The sequence below is a fragment of the Macaca mulatta genome, chromosome 8 (assembly GCF_049350105.2).
Source record: "Macaca mulatta isolate MMU2019108-1 chromosome 8, T2T-MMU8v2.0, whole genome shotgun sequence".
In the NCBI taxonomy this organism is placed as follows: domain Eukaryota; kingdom Metazoa; phylum Chordata; class Mammalia; order Primates; family Cercopithecidae; genus Macaca; species Macaca mulatta.
In genome coordinates, this window is record NC_133413.1 from 150,927,946 (window position 1) to 150,947,019 (window position 19,074).

The 19,074-nt window shown below is 50.2% G+C and overlaps 1 protein-coding gene across 12 annotated transcripts in view; it reads right to left on the reverse strand.

Moving 5' to 3' along the window:
* The window catches only part of AGO2 (argonaute RISC catalytic component 2), a 107,696-nt gene that overhangs the window by 72,778 nt on the left and 15,844 nt on the right, over window positions 1–19,074 (reverse strand). The window contains exons 1-2 of one of the 12 annotated variants that reach the window (XM_028852955.2): window positions 5,356–5,479; window positions 4,026–4,144 (exon numbers count right to left, since the gene is read on the reverse strand). The exons of the other annotated variants lie outside the window; for them this stretch is intronic. The gene's annotated coding sequence lies outside the window, so the exon portion shown is untranslated. Of the gene's footprint in view, window positions 1–4,025; window positions 4,145–5,355; window positions 5,480–19,074 lie in introns of those variants that run through there. 12 annotated transcript variants of the gene reach the window in all.

Below are 19,074 nucleotides of genomic sequence, written 5' to 3' on the forward strand. Positions count from 1 at the left end.
CACCTCCACCATTTGCATGCAGGCCAAAGCCATCATCTTCTCCCAGCTGGATCACTTCACAGTGCCTACCAAGGCCCCTGTGTCCACACAGCAGCTAGAGACACCAGGAAGGACGACCGGGTCATCCCTCCACTCTTAAGTCCCCCAGTAGCATCTCACTTGCACCTGGAGGCAGTCAGTTTCCCACGGGTTCTGAGGCCCTCCGGCCACAAGGCACCCAACACGCTCCCCGCCCCAGGGCCTTTGCACTTCCTGTCTACTCTTTCCTCAGATCCCTGCGGTTTGCTCACCCACTCACCTCCTTCAGGTCTTTGTTCCATGTCACCTCCTTAGAGCCTGCTGACTACCTTGTTAAAAAAGGTACGTGCCCCAGCAGCTCCAGCCCCCCGCTGTGCTCGCCTCGACAGTGCTTGCTGCCTGGCACACTACATCGCGGGTCCTCCCTGAACTAGGCACACCCAAAGAGAACCCCTGGTCTATCCTGGAGCTTAGAACCATGCCTGGCAAGTGTGAGGCTGATGCATATGAACCACGTGGTGAATGGTCTCCAGCTAGGTTCTAGTTCTCCCTTCGCTCCCCAACCATGGCACGGTCTGGGGCTGTCTGCCCCAGCCTGGTTGCTTCTTTTTCTGGAGCAACAGAGCATGTGGCTGCCAGCTAGAGTCGTCTCTTGGTGTTTGCCTAGAACCTGAACACATCCTCCCATCTACCTTATATCAGCTCTAGATTACTTACAATACCTAAAACGAACACTATATAGTTATTATACTGTACTTTCAAATTTTATAATATTTTTTATTGCTTTTTTCCCCCAAATATTTTCTACCCCTAGGTAAGGCACCCTGCTTTGGCAGGTTTACGTGATAGGCAGGTCAGCGGTGGCAGCACACAGAAACCACACAGCCTCCTCCTCCACGGTCTTTCCCCTTTGGGATGAAGATGCCCTGCAGCCTGAATCCCTGAATAGCTGCATGGAGCAGAGCAGCTAAGCCCACACAGCCCTGGAAATTTACATGAAGGGAAAATAAGCTTCTTCAGGGCTTGGATTCCTGCAAGAGCCACTGAGTTTGCATTCATTTGTTTTAAGAACTTCATCCACCGCAACGATCATAGCCCTCCCTCCCTAGTCACTAGGTTTTCCACATGAACACATGAGGGTCCTTTTTTTTTTTGAGACGGAGTCTTGCTCTGTCGCCCAGGCTGGAGTGCCACGGTGCAATCTCGGCTCACTGCCAGCTCTGCCTCCCGGGTTCACGCCATTCTCCTGCCTCAGCCTCCCAAGTAGCTGGGACTACAGGCGCCGCCACCACGCCTGGCTAATTTTTTGTATTTTTAGTAGAGACGGGGTTTCACCATGTTAGCCAGGATGTTCTCGATCTCCTGACCTTGTGATCCAGCCGCCTTGGCTTCCCAAAGTGCTGAGATTACAGGCGTGAGCCACCGCGCCCGGCCGAGGGTCCGTATTACAGAGTGGAATAGATGTTAAAAATAAATATCATGAAGGGAAAGTTTAGCCTCTATTGATGTTATCTCTTCTGTGACATTTTCTTATTACACATCAAAATATCCCCAGCCTACACAGCTATAAGGTCATGTTGGCAACACTGTCATTATAAAGGGAAAAAACTGTCCTCTCCCCTGTGATATATTTGGAAATCCAGCATTTCGACTCAGCATTTCCTTAGGTAGAAGAATACTCCCACATTTATCTTAAATTACAATCACCGTACATTGTGAAAAGAAAAACTGTTCCAATATTAACAAAACAGGGCACACGTGGAACAGTAAACTGTACATCATGGTGGTGTTAGAAAACAGTCAGAACAGACTCCGTGAAATAAGCTTTAGCTTTAAGTAAAATCTCCCTGTAAGCTTCAGCAGGCTTCTGCAGCCCATCCTCGTGGCTCAGGCTAATTCAATTGCATGGAGATTCAACTTTAATTCCCCGCACTTGGAATGAATACAGCTCCCTGAGGGATACTTAAAAGCAAATTTAACAAATGACAGAAATCAGAAAATTTCCCCAATTTGTCCAACCAGCTATTTGAAATGTCAATTCTAAACACTGGCATCCCGGAGAGCTACCATTTTTTTCCTAGTCAGAATAATTAATTAGGAGTAAATTGCTGAAAATCAAGCAGACAAAATATCCAGGAGTGTTTGCTGCTTTGATCAATTCCTTCCTGAAGAGAGACGAGCTCACAATTTAAAACAAATCGAAATGGTGTTCTACTTCCTCAGAGGACTGAAGAAAAGTTAACGATGACACCTGCACGCATGTTGGATCGCAGGCCATGCCACGTGCAGTGTTCTGGCCACATCTTTTAAATGATAATTATGGATTTCCTTCTATTATTTGCTATCCGAAAGGCAGGCCTGCTGCTGGCCCCAACTTCAGAGACCAGCCCAGAATTGGTGGGGGCCTCAGACAGTGCGGGTTGACTCAGGCCCCAACGGCGGCGTGGCGGAGATTACAGATGGGGTCTAATCTGGCCCCGTGGACCTGGCTCAGCAGACGGCGGAACCCCAGATCTCATTGGGAATTCTGTCAGCCAAAACACACACCTCAAAGCAGAGGGTGCGGTGCCTTCAAGCTCCACACTGGGCTACGTTGGCAGAGCTGGGATGACAAATGTGCATGAGAGGAGGGATCCAGGGCCCGGTTTTTCTTCTTGTTAAAATTCAGATAAATTTACCACCTTAGCCATCTTCCAGTGTACACTGAGGTGGCCTTTAGCATATCCACGCTGTTGTGTAACCAATGCAACCACCCAATTCCTGGGCACCTTTGTCACCCCCAAAAGAAGCCACGTGCCCATTAAGCCGTCACACCTCGTTCCCTCCAAAGCCCAGCCCCTGGCACACGCACCTGCATTCTCTCTCAATGGCTCTTCCTAGTCTGGACATTTCTAGAGGTGGAGTCGTGCACGTGGCCCTCTGTGCCTGGCCTCCCTCACGCGCCATGTTGTCCCTGAGGCTCATCCGCGCTGCAGCTGTGTCTGCGCTCCAGTGGGGCCGGATTTAACAGACTCCCTCAAGAGGGGCTCACTCCAGCCCCATACTGCTGTGGCCCCTTCCACAGACTCAAGCTCAGCCATGTGCCTTGCCTGGCAAATGGCACAGGCATGACTGTTCCGCATCCCTCAGGGCTTGCAAAGGTGTCAGCTGCTTCTGCTGTGCCCTCTGCTGGGATTCCTTTCTCCCGGGGATGGGCTGCCCCTCCCTCAGGATGAAGGAGCTTCGTGGAGTGGGCCCATCATCCAGGCCCATGCAAGACCCCATCCAAGGTGACCGAGAGGTTAAGTTGGCCTCTGACCAGACGTCCCTCTGGGTCATGCAGTCCCAGCAGCCCCGGAGGCTCAGACACGGTAGGAAATGCTGCTGTAGGCCACAAGGCCTTGAGGTGCACCAGGGAAACAACGCACTGGAGCAGATACATTCTCAAGCTCATCAGAATGAGTGAAACGTGCTGTGCACTGTCGGAAAGTTAGAAGCACCATGCTGGTCTCTGCTCAGTGGCACCTTCCATCCAGCTGGGAGTTCATGTTCAAGAACTTGAAAATTACGTAAGCAAAAACGCTTAGCGATGTTGCAATTAACGCTAATTGTGTGTACAAATACCCATTCAAACAAAGAGGCAATAAAAAGGCTTAAAAAATATATCAGCAAATGAAGGAGTGACCAGGCTGTCTTCAGCCTGGGCTGAAGACAGACGGGGTGCAGGGCTCTGGGGTAGGGAGGATGCATGGGGGTACCACGCCAGGCGTGTCTGAGGCTGTGCAAGTCACCGCATGCTGTCTTCTAGGGGAGGATCTGCAGCTTTCGCAGGGGTGCCCAGCGGTAGGTCAGAAGCCACGCCGGGACCCAGCTGATGAAGACCCATCGCCCTGCTGGTCCAGGGGTAGCTCTAGTTCCCAGCCACCGCTCTTGACTATAAACTTGGACAAGAAAAGGAATGATGACAAGTGGCTGATGGAGCTAAATTAAAGGTACTCTCTGCAGGAAGGGAGGAGAAAGCTACAAACCTGCTCAAAGGCTTCCGAACTGGCACGGGGGCCAAGCGAGAATGGGGGCGGTAACAGCTGCTGGGCAGGAAAACTGACGGGTGGGATGAGGCTTAGCAAATGGACAAGTCAGTTAGTACCTGCAAAATGAAGCACGGTGTCAAAAACCGCTTTATTTTCCGCACTCTGCTCAATATTCCATGCCTTCGAGGCTCCAAATATACTCAACATGACCAATGTTATAAACAAATTATGCAGACTAAGTTGCTTTCTCATAATTATAAATCAATCATGCTCACAGTAAAATATTTGCAACTCAAAAAGGTTTACTATAAATAAAGTAAGATTTTTTTCCATAATTAAATATGCCAAGAAATACCACTGAGGTATATCCTCCCAGGGCATCGATGACATTTTAATTTGTCTGAAGAAACCAAGTAGATTCTGATCCCTAAGGAGGGGACCCAGGGAGATGCCTCTACCCATTTCCAGCACAGGAAGACCTTGCAGGCAGGAGCGTGGAGCCCCCACCTACCGCGAGAGCAGGCGAGGAGCACACAGTTCACTTAACACTGTTGACAGTTCTTGGAAACGGCAAGTTTAAGTGACGTGATGTTTAACAAATATTTTTTTCCTAATCAACATTAAAACAAAACATTATTCAAGAACCTGATGTACTTTGTTTTGCTTAAAAATGCAGTTTCCAAGAACCTCTCCACAACATTGAGGACTCACTAAACATTCTCCAAAAGTTGATGCTTTCAGCACAATGTGAAAAAAAACCAGCCAAACTAAGCCTATACATTCTGACAAAGTTACATACAAAGTTATCATCCTGGCAAGGCTTGGAAGCATAGCAAATTAAAAATTCTATAATTGGCTGGGAGGGGTGGCTCACGCCTGTAATCTCAGTACTTCGGGAGGCCGAGGTGGGCAGATCACCTGAGGTCAGGAGTTCGAGACCAGCCTGGCCAACATGGCGAAACCCCGTCTCTACTAAAAATACAAAAATTAGCTGAGCGTGGTGGCGTGCGCCTGTAGTCCCAGCTCCTCGGGAGGCTGAAGCAGAAGAATTGCTTGAACCTGGGAGACGGAGGTTGCGGTGAGCCAAGACTGCACCACTGTACTCCAGCCTGGGTGACAGAGCGAGACTTGTCTCAAAAAAATAATAATAATAATAAATTCTATAATTTAAGGCTGGGCACGGTGGCTCATGCCTGTAATCCCAGCACTTTGGGAGGCCGAGGCGGGTGAATCGCCTGAGGTCGGGAATTGGAGACCAGCTTCACCAACATGGAGAAACCCCGTGTCTACTAAAAATACAAAATTAGCTGGGCGTGGTGGCACATGCCTGTAACCCCAGCTACTCAGGAGGCTGAGGCAGGAGAATCGCTTGAAGTCAGGAGGCGGAGGTTGTAGTGAGCCAAGATCATGTCATTGCACTCCAGCTTGGGCAACAAAAGTGAAACTCCGTCTGAAATTAAAAAAAAAAAAAAAATTCTATAATTTAAAAATGAGCCAGATGCAACGGTATCCACATGAAGTCCCAGCTACTCAGGAGGCTGAGGCAGGAGGATTGCCTGAACCCAAGAATTCAAGGCTGTAATGTGCTATTACTGTACCTGTGAATAGCTTCTGCACTCCAGCCTGGGCAACCTAGTGAGACCCCGTCTCACCCCCATCTCTTAAAGAAAAATTATGTGTATGTGTGTATATATATACACACATACACACACACACACGTATGGAAAAAACCAAATGTCCACTGACAAATGAATGGATAAACAAAATGTATTCTATCCATACAGTGGAATATTACACATCCATGAAAAGGAATGGGGCACTGGCACCTGCTATGACATGGATGAACCTTTACAGCATTGTTAGGCGAAAGAGGCCAGACAGAAAAGGTCACACGTATGACTTCAGAACAGGCCACTTATGGAGATGCGGCGCAGAGCGGTGGTTGCCAGGGGCTGGGAGGGGGCCATAGGAAGCAGCTGCTCATGGAGCACAGGGCTTCTGCTCCAGGTGACGGAAACGTCCGGACCTCGATGGAGTGATGCATGCCCAACATCATGACAGACTTAACGCAGCTGAGTTAGGTACTTTAAACCAGTTCGTTTTGTTCCACATACTTTACAAACATATGGAATATCTAATCAATAATCAATGAATCTGCTCAGCACGTAGCTCCTTTATACTCCCCCTGGAGGAACTGATACCTTCCCCTGTGGTCTTTGGTGAAGGACACATAGAATGAATGAATTGTCAGCAACAACAGATTATTTAGACCTTTAACCACCACTCCTAAACACACAGTGGTGATCTGGGCTTGTGAGCTCTGTCTGGAGAAAGCAAAGCTGTTGTTTTTCAGACATTAGCATTAGACAGAGATAACCTGTGAGAGGTGGATGTTACACTTGGCACTTCTTACGCTGCCATTGATTACCATTCTGCCCTCTTTCCCCTCCAGCACGCTCCGGTCTCCTGTCACATCCCCAGGGCAGGCAGCAAATCTGCAGAGCTCTGGCAGCACAGTGGCTACTTTCCCTGGTCTCCTTCTCTGTGCAAATCACCACAGTCCCAAGGACATCAGCCATGTCACCCTCTACTGTTTTCTCCACAGTCGTCCGTGGAGACCCCAACAGACAGGTCTGCAGCTCCTCTGCTTTGCCAGCTCTGTGTCCCCTCCCAGTGCTATTCAGGGCCCTGAGCTGCCCGCAGCTGGCAGGCAGGCATTAAGCAAGCAGGAGACTGGAGCGGGGACCTGAGCAGACACCACGGACGGAGCAGGTCCAGGCTGAGGGAAGGTCATGGCTGGCGGCACCATGTGCCACCTGGGACTGCATCCAGTGCCACCCAGGCAGGCACCAGCCAGGACGATCAACAGGGAAGTGCCATTCCCCAGCCTCTGCTGCGCAGGCCAAACACCTGCAGTTTGGGGCCACTGATCCGACACCCCTAAAACGCCCTGAGTCAGACGAAGGCAGTGAGGAGTGTCCCTGCCAGATCTAATATTTTTCAGCCGCTCCAGGGCAGCAAGGGTCACAGAACAGCATCCTGGCAATGTCTGGATACCTGAGTCAGCCCCGTGGGGTGATGGGGCACCCCTCGCAAGAATCTGCAACTGTGTAGGGGGCCCATGGTGAGGTCCTGCTCCTCCCAAATACACCACAGGCCGTCCCCACCCACCACCTCGCTTCCACCACCGGGTCACTGCCTCACCAGGCCTAACACCCACGGGACCCCGAAAAATGTCTGCAGATCCAGCAAGCATCTCTTGGAGGCTCCGCTGTGCCAGGGGCCTGGCGGGGAACAGGATGCTGCCTCAGGGCCTCCCAGTCCTTCCCTGCGGGCCACAGGCTTGTGTACATCACCAGAATGGAAAGGAAAAGCCAGCGTGAGCCAAGTGCTAAGCGGCTGCAGAGAGGACTGCGGGATCCTCAGCTATTTGGCAAAGTTCCATAAGAAACCTGTTTTGAGCCAATCTTGGAAAGAAGGAATTTCCATGAGCAGAAACGGGGAACCCAGGATGGGCACCGCACCTGGCAGTGTGGTGGGTGGGCAGTGGGGCCTGCCGGGTGGGCTGGGGAGATCACACGGGCTCCAGCCCACACTTGGGGGTCAGTCTGTATTGTCTAAACAGCTGGCAACCTTGAGACTCTGCAAGTAGGAGTGTGGCCACAGCAGGTCGGCACAGCGGCCCACCCATCACCCGGCCCACTGCTGCCGCACCAGCCTGGCCATCAATTCTCCCTCTGCTACAGCTGCGGCCTCACTCCCTCAGGAATCTGCCATCTTAGTGAGGCCTCCCTAACCACCCTACCTGAACACACCTTGCCCTTCATCCTGAGTCTGTCTGCCCATCCCCCTCCACCCCAGATCATAGCTCTCCGACAGCAGGAATGCTCTGTTTTGGTTGCTCCTTTCTCTTCAGCATCTAGAAGAGGGCCCAGCACAGAGCAGGTGCTCAAGACATCAGTTGTACAAACAAATGACTGCCCAGAAAAAGACAAAAAACAGACTACAACGGCAGGCACGGGGGCCCACATCTGTAATCCCAGCACGGAAAAAGACAGACTACAACTGCCAGACACACGGGCTCACACCTATAATTCCCAGCATGGTGGGAGGCCAAGGCAGGAGGATTGTTTGAGCCCAGGAATTAAAAAACAGCCTGGGAAACAGGAAATACAGCAAGACCTTGACTCTACAAAAAAAAAAAAGCCAGGTATGGTGGTGCATACCCGTAATCCCAGCTACCTGAGAGGCTGAGACACAAAGACTGCTTGAGTCAGGGATGTTGAGGCTGCAGTGGGCTATGATCAGCCACTGCACTCTAGCCTGGGTGACAGAGGGACATCCTGTCTCAAGAAACAAAAACAAAAACCCCCAAAACCAAAAACCAAGACAGAGAGCAAAGACAAGAGATCAGGAATGGGAGGAACATGATCTCGGCTCACTGCAACCTCTGCCTCCCGGGCTCAAGTGCTTCTCCTGCCTCAGCCTCCCGAGTAGCTGGGATTATAGGCACCCACCACCATGCCCAGCTAACTGTTTGTATTTTGTATTTTCAGTAGACATGGGGTTTCACCATGTTGACCAAGCGGGTATTGAACTCCTGACCTCAGGTTTCCACCCACCTCAGCTTCCCAAAGTGCTGGGATTACAGGTGTGAGCCACCATGCCTGGCCAGAGGCTTTCTTAATAAGGGAATAACTTAAAAACTTCTCCACAAAAAGCACAAAGAGAATTCCAACCCTCTGAAGACACTGCTCCTGAAAGCGGCCTATTTTCACCATGAGCAGGGAGCCCGGCTCCCATACCTGCAGCCCAAAAGAGAACACACGCCCAGCCCAGGCTGGCTCCTGAAGGCGACAGGCCCCTGGGCCCCACTGCCTCTGCACCAGAGGGGTTAGGAGCCCTTGTCCTGCCCATGGCCAACCCCCCATCTGCTCAAAGCAACGGTCCATCCAAAGACTTTGAAAAAAACACACAGTCCCCCAAATCCCTCACAGACTCAGCCAGGCAGCCACTCCATGCATATGAGATTTTAGATTCCAAATCAGATGGTCTTCTTGGGTGGTTTTATTCAAACATGTTTGTAAATCATGATACAATTTAATTAAAGTGGAACATCTCTCCAAAACACTCCGGGATTAAGCAGGCACGCGCGTGAGTGCGATCATTCGAGAGTTAAACAGAAGAGGACCTAGGAGTCTTCTGACTTCGCGGCTCTCTAAGTGTGGTCTGGGGAGCTTCAGGGGGGTCCCCAGGGCCAGAGCTGCTTGTTTTCCCGGTGCTGACATTTGCTCCGGGGGCTCGGGTGAAACTGCCGGTGCATCTGCACAGCGCCAGGCGGCAGTGCCCGGCGGTGCCCTCAGACACTGGACTCACCACCACAGCACGTGCACAGTACAGGGACAGAACCGGCCTACCTCAGAACGTCCCGGAGAAAGCAGCAAAAAGAATCAAGTTTATTCCACAATGACTCTTAAGCCTTTTCTTTTTTTTTTTGATATGGAGACTCGCTCTGTTGCCCAGGCTAGAGTACAGCGGCATGATCTCAATTCACTGCAACCTCTGCCTCCCTTAGCCTCCCAAGTAGCTAGGATTACAGGCACCCATCACTACACCAGGCTAATTTTGTATTTTTAGTAGAGATGGGGTTTCACCGTGTTGGCCAGGCTGGTCTCAAACTCCTGACCTCAGGTGATCTGCCCGCCTCAGCTTCCCAAAGTGCTGGGATTACAGGCGTGAGCCACTGTGCCTGGCCATGCCCAGCCTCTTAAGCCTTCTGAATGTTCTTTGTGAGGAACTGGCAGGTGCACGTACCCCCATACCCCTAAGTGTGAGGCTACCCTGAGGACAGACACTTGAGTGTGGCCTTTCGAGCTGTGACCTGGAGTAGGGTGCTGGGCAGATGTCTTCTCCAAGGAGACAGAGTGACCTGCACTTCAAAGAAAATGGCTGACGGTGTTTGTTGCAATCATAAAATTCAAGCTTTAACATAAAAACTAGAATTGTGGAAAACTTATATTCGCCACCATGAGCTTCATGCTTCCAAATACCTAAAAGACCTCTCGTGAGTTCGGCCGGGTGCAGTGACTCACGCCTGTAATCCTAGCACTTTGGGAGGCTTAGGCGGGCGGATCACGAGGTCAGGAGATCAAAACCATCCTGACTAACACGGTGAAATCCCGTCTCTACTAAAAATACAAAAAATTAGCCGGGCGTGGTGATGGGCGCCTATAGTCCCAGATAATCGGGAGGCTGAGGCAGGAGAATCACTTGAACCCGAGAGGCAGAGGTTACACTGAGCCGAGATCATGCCACTCAGCCTGGGATCAAGATCAAAGTCAGCCGAGATCAAGCCTGGGCAACAGAGCAAGACTCCGTCTCAAAAAAAAAAAAAAAAAAAAATTCTGGTGAGTTCAACAGTATTCGTGAATGGGATGTTTTGATGATCTGTGCTGCTAAATGTGTCACTACTGCAAGGCCCGTGTAACTCCGTGAGCCAGTGTGTTCCAGACGCCTAGTGCATGATGGACTAACCACATGGAAGGCAGGATCCATTCGGGCTGCAATTCTACACTGCGGCTGACTTTCAAGAAACAACTGCTTTTTCTGGCTGGGCGTGGTGGCTCACGCCTGTAATCTTAGCACTTTGGGAGGCTGAGGTGGGTGGATCAAGTTTGAGACCAGCTTGGCCAACGTGGTGAAACCTCATCTCTGCTAAAAATATAAAATTAGCCGGGTGTGGGGGCTGTAATCCCAGCTACTTGGGAGGCTGAGGCAGGAGAATTGCTTTTGAACCCAGGAGGCAGAGGTTGCAGTGAGCCAAGATTGCGCCACTACACTCCAGCCTGGGCAACAAAGGCCAAAAAACTCGGTCTCAAAAAAAAAAAAAAAAAAAAAAAAGAAACTACTGCTTTTCGAGTTTTGGTGTAGTAGCAATAAATATCCGTAATTATCTGAAAAGGCTTTGAAAATAACCCTCCCTTCCAGTTACAAAGCTGTATGAGGTTATATATATATATATATATATATATATATATATATATATATATATATATATATATATATTTTTTTTTTTTTTTTGAGACAGAGTCTTGCATTGTTGCCCAGGCTGGAGTGCAGTGGCGCGATCCTGACTCACTGCAACCTCCACCTCCTGGGTTCAAGTGATTCAACTGTCTCAGCCTCTCGAGTAGCTGGAACTACAGGTGTGCGCCACCACACCCAGCTAATTTTTGTATTTTTAATAGAGACAGGATTTCACAATGTTGGCCAGGATGGTCTCGATCTCTTGACCTTGTGATCGCCTGCCTCTGCCTCCCAAAGTGCTGGGATTACAGGCATGAGCCACCGGAGCCCAGCCAGATTTTTTTTTTTTCCTTATACTTAAACCAAAACAACATATCCCTGGCCGGGCGTGGTGGCTCATGCCTGTAATCCCAGCACTTTGAGAGGCTGAGGCGGGCGGATCACAAGGTCAGCAGATCGAGACCATCCTGGCTAACACGGTGAAATCCCGTCTCTACTAAAAATACATAAAAATTAGCCAGGCGTGGTGGCGGGCGCCTGTAGTCTCAGCTACTCGGGAGGCTGAGACAGGAGAATGGTGTGAACCCGTGAGGCGGAGCTTGCAGTGAGCCAAGATTGCACCACTGCACTGCAGCCTGGGCCACAGAGCAAGACTCCGTCTCAAAAACCAAAACCAAAACCAAAAAACAAAAAAACCCCAACATACCCCTGTCAACGGAATCCAGAAGCCAGCTGATGCTTTCTATTAAGGCAGACCTGAAGGAGATTTAGGAAAAATGTAAAACTATGCCCCTCTTCTCATTATATTTTGTTGTTTTAGAAGAAATTATCTTTCATAAAAACATTTATATGAATACATATTTAATATAATAAAATGACATTTATTGTATCAAATGATTTTTAAACTCCTGTTTTAATTTGTAATACGATAGATATAACCCACATAAACAAATGATCTTTGGGGTTCTCAGTAACTTAAGAATGTAAGGAGGCCCTGACCGAAAACGGCTGAAGAGCTGCCGTCTGAACGTCCCTTTCTGGGAGTGGATTGTCATCTAGAGTATTTTCTTAAAAACACAGCAGCCCTGCCTGAGGTTTCCTCAGGAATAATGGTAATACTGACAGAATCAATGACAAATGGAACTCTATCCACAAGACCACTGCAGAAATTTCGGTCTGGTTTCTATCAGACTATAAATACAGCTGGCCAGGCATGGTGGCTCATACCTGCAATCCCAGCACTTAGGGAAGCCGAGGCAGGAGGATCACTTGAGTCCTGGGGCTTGAGACTAGCCTGGGCAACATGGAGAGACCTCGTCTCTACAACAAAAATGTTTAAAGTAACCAGATGTAGTGGTGCATGCCTGTGGTACCAGCTACTCGGGAGGCTCAAATGGGAGGATCACTTGGGCCCAGGAGGTTGAAACTGCTGTGAACCATGATCATTCCCACTGCACTCCGGCCTGAGCAACAGAGCAAGATTCTGTCTCAAAAAAAAAAAAAAAAGCCAGACGCGGTGGCTCACGCCTGTAATCCCAGCACTATGGGAGGCTGAGGTGGGCGGATCATCTGAGGTCAGGAGTTCAAGACCAGCCTGGCCAACATGGTAAAATCCTGTCTCTACTAAAAATACAAAATCTTAGCCAGGCGTGGTAGTGCACGCCTTTAATCCCAGCTACTCGGAAGGCTGTGGCAGAAGAATCACTTGAACCTGGGAGGCAGAGGTTGCAGTGAGCCGAGATTGCACCACCACACTCCAGCCTGGGCAACAAGAGCAAAATCCCATCTCAAAAAAAAAAAAAAGCACACAAAGAAACCTGCCCTGAAGTTGGGTGTCCTCCTATCCCCAGCTCTAACCCGGCACTGCACACAAGCCCAGCAAAGTCTGGGCACATGATGGGACCAGACTTCAATGCACTGATGGCTGCAGCGCCAGGGCCTAAAGGGCGAAGATCAATGCGCACGCCAAGGTGACCAACAGAAGCAGAGGGCCGCAGGGCACCCCAAATGGCTGTGAAACATCCACCTTCTGTTTCTGCTATAAAGACACATGCACACGTATATTTATTGCGGCACTATTCACAATAGCAACGACTTGGAACCAACCCAAATGTCCATCAATGATAGGCTGGATTAAGAAAATGTGGCACATAAACACCATGGAATACTATGCAGCCATAAAAAAGAATGAGTTTGTGTCCTTTGTAGGGACATGGACGCAGCTGGAAACCATCATTCTCAGCAAACTATCGCAAGGACAGAAAACCAAACACCATATGTTCTCACTCATAGGTGGGAATTGAACAATGAGAACACTTGGACACAGGAAGGGGAACATCACACACCGGGGCCTATTGTGGGGAGGGGACAGGGGGAAGGGATAGTATTAGGAGATATACCTAATGTAAGTGATGAGTTAATGGGTGCAGCACACCAACATGGCACATGTATACATATGTAACAAACCTGCAGGTTGTGCACATGTACCCTAGAACTTAAACAAAAAAAAAAAAAAAATGCACCTTCAACTGTGTTCCCAGACCCCTCCCTAAGAGCAGCCTCTTCCGCTGTGATGTAAAAGAGAAGGGTCCCCGTAGGGAGGCTGGAGGGGAGCTTTACAAAGGTCTTTCACCTTCTTATCCAATTGGCATCATGCTCCACAGAAGCATGTGGAGATCGACCTCGGCTATCAGGAAGCCGTAGGAGGAGCTTCAGAAAATGTCCCAAGCGTCAGCCCCAGGGGTGAGGCGCTGCAAATCCTCTCAGTGATCTGTACCCTACAGAGTCAGCCGCACAGGGTACACCAGAGGGAACCAGACCGAAAGAGACTGAAACCCATGATGTAAAAGCAAAAGCAAAGGGGCCAGGCGTGGTAGCTCACGCCTGTAATCCCAGCACTTTGGGAGGCCGAGGGGGTCAGATCACCTGAGGTCAGGAGTTCGAGGCCAGCCTGGCCAACAGCGAAACTCCGTCTCTACCAAAAATATAAAAATTATCCGGGTGTGGTGTTGAGCACCAATAGTCCCAGCTACTCGGGAGGCTGAGGCAGGAGAATTGCTTGAACCCGGGAGGCAGAGGTTGCAGTGAGCCAACATCACGCCATTGCACTCCAGCCTGGGCAACACAGCAAGACTCCGTCTCAAAACGAAACAAAAGCAAAGGCAGGACTCAAGTCAATATTCATTTATTCAAAACAGTATCCTAAAAAAAACACATTCAACCAATTCCTTAATGAAAACACTGGGAAATCCAAACCCACTAAATTCTGAGCCAATCTTCTCCTTTTATTCCTTAATGAAGTTTGCTCTACTTCAGAGAAGTCCCCTAAAAGTCCTGCATGTTTGCACAACTATGGCAAAGCCATACAAGCTACTCTCCTCATGTCTTCAGCAACCTGTTGCAGTGACAATGCAGCCTACACTTTACTAAGGCGTCCGCCCGGGTCTGGGGTCCAACGACCAGACCATGAGCACACGAGTCAAGGTTCTAGAACCTGCAGGCACCGCCAGGTCCAAATCCAGGATCCAGTACTTACTGCTGTGTGACCTGAACCCCTCTGTGCCCCAGTCTCCTCACTTCCAAAATGGAAGGATGGCAGGACCCACAGAGTCATGAACACCTAAAGCCCTTTGCCAGCGCCTGGCAGTCAGCGCTTGCCATGCCCTTGGTAACTGCTGCTGCTGTTACTGAAGTCATGAGAACTCATTCTGACCGCTCAAGTCACTCCTGTAGCCTCAGACTCCATCCGTGTGTCTCTTGGTACCATCTTTTCATCACACCCAAGCCTGCGGCCACTCCCTGCTGACACTGCCATTCACATATTCATTATCCATAGCGCAATTCCACTAACTGTTGTATGAGTCCTGATTTGCCAAACACAGCATTTAAAATGTTCCACTTTTGAAATAAACAAAAGCAGGCTGGCACAGTGACTCATGTCTGTAATCCCGGCACTTTGGGAGGCCGAGGTGGGAGGATCCCTTGTGCCCAGGAGGGTCAAGGCTGCAGCGAACCCAGATCGTGCCACTCCACTGCAGCCCAGGCAACAGAGTGAGATCTGGTCTCAAAATAAAATATTATAAACAAAGCAAACCAAAATAAAATAAACAAACAGGGAGTGAAATAATGGAGACAGCCCCCTGGCCAGAATTGCAAGACTCAGCGCCGACGGCCCAGAGCACACAGTCAGCACCCACTCCTTGCCCACCTGCTCCGGGCCCTGGGCCCCCAGGCGGCCCTTCTCACGCCACGGTGGCCCCGGCCCAGGCAGTGTTTCCGCCCGGCACACAGCCCGCTCAGAGAAGGGTGGCAGGCTCGTGAGTTCAAAGCCACAGAACCAGCATGAAGTGGGGCCCCCCCCACTGCCTGGCCAGGAGCTGACACTTCAGGGACAGAACAGAAGTGGTTGACATCAGGTAGGAAATGGTGGCTTCTGTCCATTACAGCCGATGTTTAGGGGATAGCCACAGTGAAATGAAACTTTTACCATGCTCAAGGTGGTTTTGCTTTTCGGAACCAGACCACCCTCCTGCCCATCCGGCCTCACCACAGCCACGCCCCTTGCGCGCCACAGATCCTGCCCACGGTCTGTTCTCAATTAAACACACGATTGAGTTGCAGCACTCCTGTGTTTGCTCTGTCTCTTTGGGGCTTTGTTTAGAAAACAAACTTTGACAATATCCAAGCAAACGATGGGACCAAATACCTGCAGAGTCACTTAAAAGAACAAAAGACGCCTGTTCCCATTACAAGGGCATTTTGTAAGAAACATGCTTTCCGGTATCTTCCATCTGAATCAACACGTACCCTGTCATCAGCGAGCCCCGAGCCAAGAGGCTCCCCCTCAGAGCACGTGCCTTCCTCAGAACAAGACAAGGTTTGCACTGAGTCCTCCACATTCTTGTACAAGCACCCTTGTAACCAAGCCCCATGAGGCTCCCACACCCCACAGTCCATGCCAGACGAGACTCCTCAGGAGACCCCAACCGCCGTCCCACCTGTACCCTGCTTTATCCAGGCAGCACTGGCACAATCTTACCAAAGCATCATTTTGAGATTCCTACAGGAGAGGCTCACTCCTCAAAGGACCGATGACAGCCCTGCCACCCATCGCAACAGCGAGCCGCCGGCACCAGGGGCTTCCTATGCTCCAAGAAGACTTGCCATGCATTAATTCACTTCACTCCCACAGTGTAATTCCTGTTACTAATTATGACAACAACAACGCTTATTAACTATAGTAACTATTACGTAATTAACACAATCACTTATTAATAATTGCAACGAATTATAATCAACAATTGTTTATAAGAACTAAATTATAATAAAATGCAATGCATTATGGTCATATTCTGATGGTTATGACACGTAATTTCCTATGAGCACATAGGTATTATTTATAATAATTAACAATGACAGCAGTCACTATTATTATCCCCATTTTACAGAGAAGGAGCCAGGCAGAGAGGCAGCAGCAGTGGGCAGGGCCTGGGTGGGAGCCCGGGGCCTTGGTGCCAGAGCCCCTAGAACTGCCCGATAGCAGGCTCACAGAACAGGAGAGCCTCGGGGGAGACAGCTCACTGCCCCCACCTCGCTCGACCTTGCGGTATGGCCTCCACCCAGCAGGGGTTGAGCACAGGTGGATTTACAAGGAGCACCTGTAAACGGCCCTCGGGAAAGGGACACACGTCAGCACTGACTGCGTCCAGCGGAGCCCTGTGTGTTTTCACCAGGCAGCCTGTCCATCCCGGCCCCGCTCTCTACCCCCGCACACCCTCCACCCCCGCACACCCTCCACCAAATGCTTCCTGCAGCTCTGCTCTCTGCAAGCGACGATGCGGGATGCCGGGATGCAGCAGGAGGCAGGTCCAGCCTCCGGCAGTGAGAGTGGACCCCCCTCATCCCCAAACACCTTGTCAGACGGTGGAAGGAAGCACTCTGAAAAAGAGGGTGTTCTAGGCATATAGAAACAACAACACAACTAGCAGCTAACGCAAGTGCTCGCTGCACATCACACTCTCGGGCGTACTGACCTGTTGAATCTCAGTGACCCTGTGAGAGCAGCACCATTCTTTTTTGTTTATTTTTCTTTTTGAGATGGAGTCTCGTTCTGTCGCCCAGGCTGGGGTGCAGATCTCGGCTCACTTCAACCTCCATCTCCAGAGTTCAAGCAATCCTCCTGCCTCAGCCTCCTGAGTAGCTGGGACTACGGGCAGCTGCCACCATGCCCAGCTGATTTTTTGTATTTTTATAGAGACAGGGGTTTTCACCATGTTGGCCAGGCTGGTTTCCAACTCCTGACCTCAAGTGATCCACCTGCCTCAGCCTCCCAAAATGCTGAGATTACAGATGTGAGCCACTGCGCCAGGCTGAGAAACACCACTCTCATGCCCAAATGAAGAGTTTTGATGACACACCAATGTTGGTCACGCAGCTGGTGGTCAAGAACCGAGCACAGCTGCCCACAGGCGTGATCCTGTCCCACAGGAGCCCAACCTCTGATCTGTGTGCTGCCATCATCCTTTTACTTTAAAAACTGTTGGATGCGGGCCGGGCGCAGTGGCTCACGCCTGTGATCCCAGCACTTTGGGAGGCCAAGGCGGGCGGATCACAAGGTCAGGAGATCGAGACTACCCTGGCTAACATGGTAAAACCCCATCTCTACTAAAAATACCAAAAAAAAAAAAAAACTTAGCTGGGTGTGGAGGCGGGCACCTGTAGTCCCAGCTACTCAGAAGGCTGAGGCAGGAGAATGGTGTGAACCAAGGAGGCAGAGCTTGCAGTGAGCCGAGATCGCGCCACTGTACTCTAGCCTGGGTGACAGAGAGAGACTGTCTCAAAAGAAAAATAAAAAAAACAACAACAACAAAATTGTTGGATGCTGGGCATGGTGGCTTAGGCCTGTGATCCCAGCACTTAAGGAGGCTGAGGTGGGAGGACTGCTTGAGCCCAGACGTTTGAGACCAGCCTGGGCAACATAGTGAGACCTTGTCTCTACTAAAAAATAAAAAAGCCAGGTGTGGTGGCACACACCTGTAGTCCCAGCTACTCAAGTGGCTGAGGTGGGAGGACTGCTTGAGCCTGGGAGGTTGAGGCTGCTGTGAGCCGTGATCGCACCACTGCACTCCAGCCTGAGCAACAGAGTGAGACTGTCTCCAAAAAAAAAAAAAAAAAAAAGTTGGGCCGGGCGTGGTGGCTCATACCTGTAATCCCAGAACTTTGGGAGGCTGAGACAGGTGGATCATGAGGTCAGGAGCTCAAGACCAGCCTGGCCAACATGGTGAAACCCCGTCTCTACTAAAAATAAAAAATTAGCTGGGCATGGTGGTGGGCGCCTGTAATCCCAGCTACTTGGGAGGCTAAGGGTGTGCTAAAAATAAAAAATTAGCCGGGCATGGTGGTGGGCGCCTGTAATCCCAGTTACTCGGGAGGCTAAGGCAGGAGAATCGCTTGAACCCGGGCGGCGGACGTTGCAGTGAGCCGAGATCGTGCCACTGCACTCTAGCGTAGGCGACAGAGCAAGACTCCATCTCAGGAAAAAAAAAAAAAAAAAAGTTGGCCAAGCGCAATGGCTCATACCTATAATCTCAGCACTCCGGGAGGCCAAGGCAGGAGAAACAGTTGAATTCAGGAAGTTGAGGCTGCAGTTAGCTGTGATTATGCCACTGCACTCCAGCCTGGGTGACAAAGCAAGACCTTAAAAAACCCAAAACTACTGTAAATATACCTCCCCCAAATAAATAGTACTCAGAAATGCTCAAGACAATTGAAAAAGAAAGACAGAAAATCATAAATGTGGCTGATCCCAACTGTCTACCCATGTATAGAAAACATGTGAGCCTGGGCAACATGGTGAAAACCCGTCTCTAAAAAAAACACAAAAAATCAGCCAGGGTGGCGGGGTGCACCTGCAGTCCCAGCTACCTGGGAGGCTGAGGTGGGAGGATCTCCTGAGGCCAAGGCTGCAGTGAGCCGTGACTGTGTTACTGCACTCCAGCCTGGGTGACAGAATGAGAGAGTG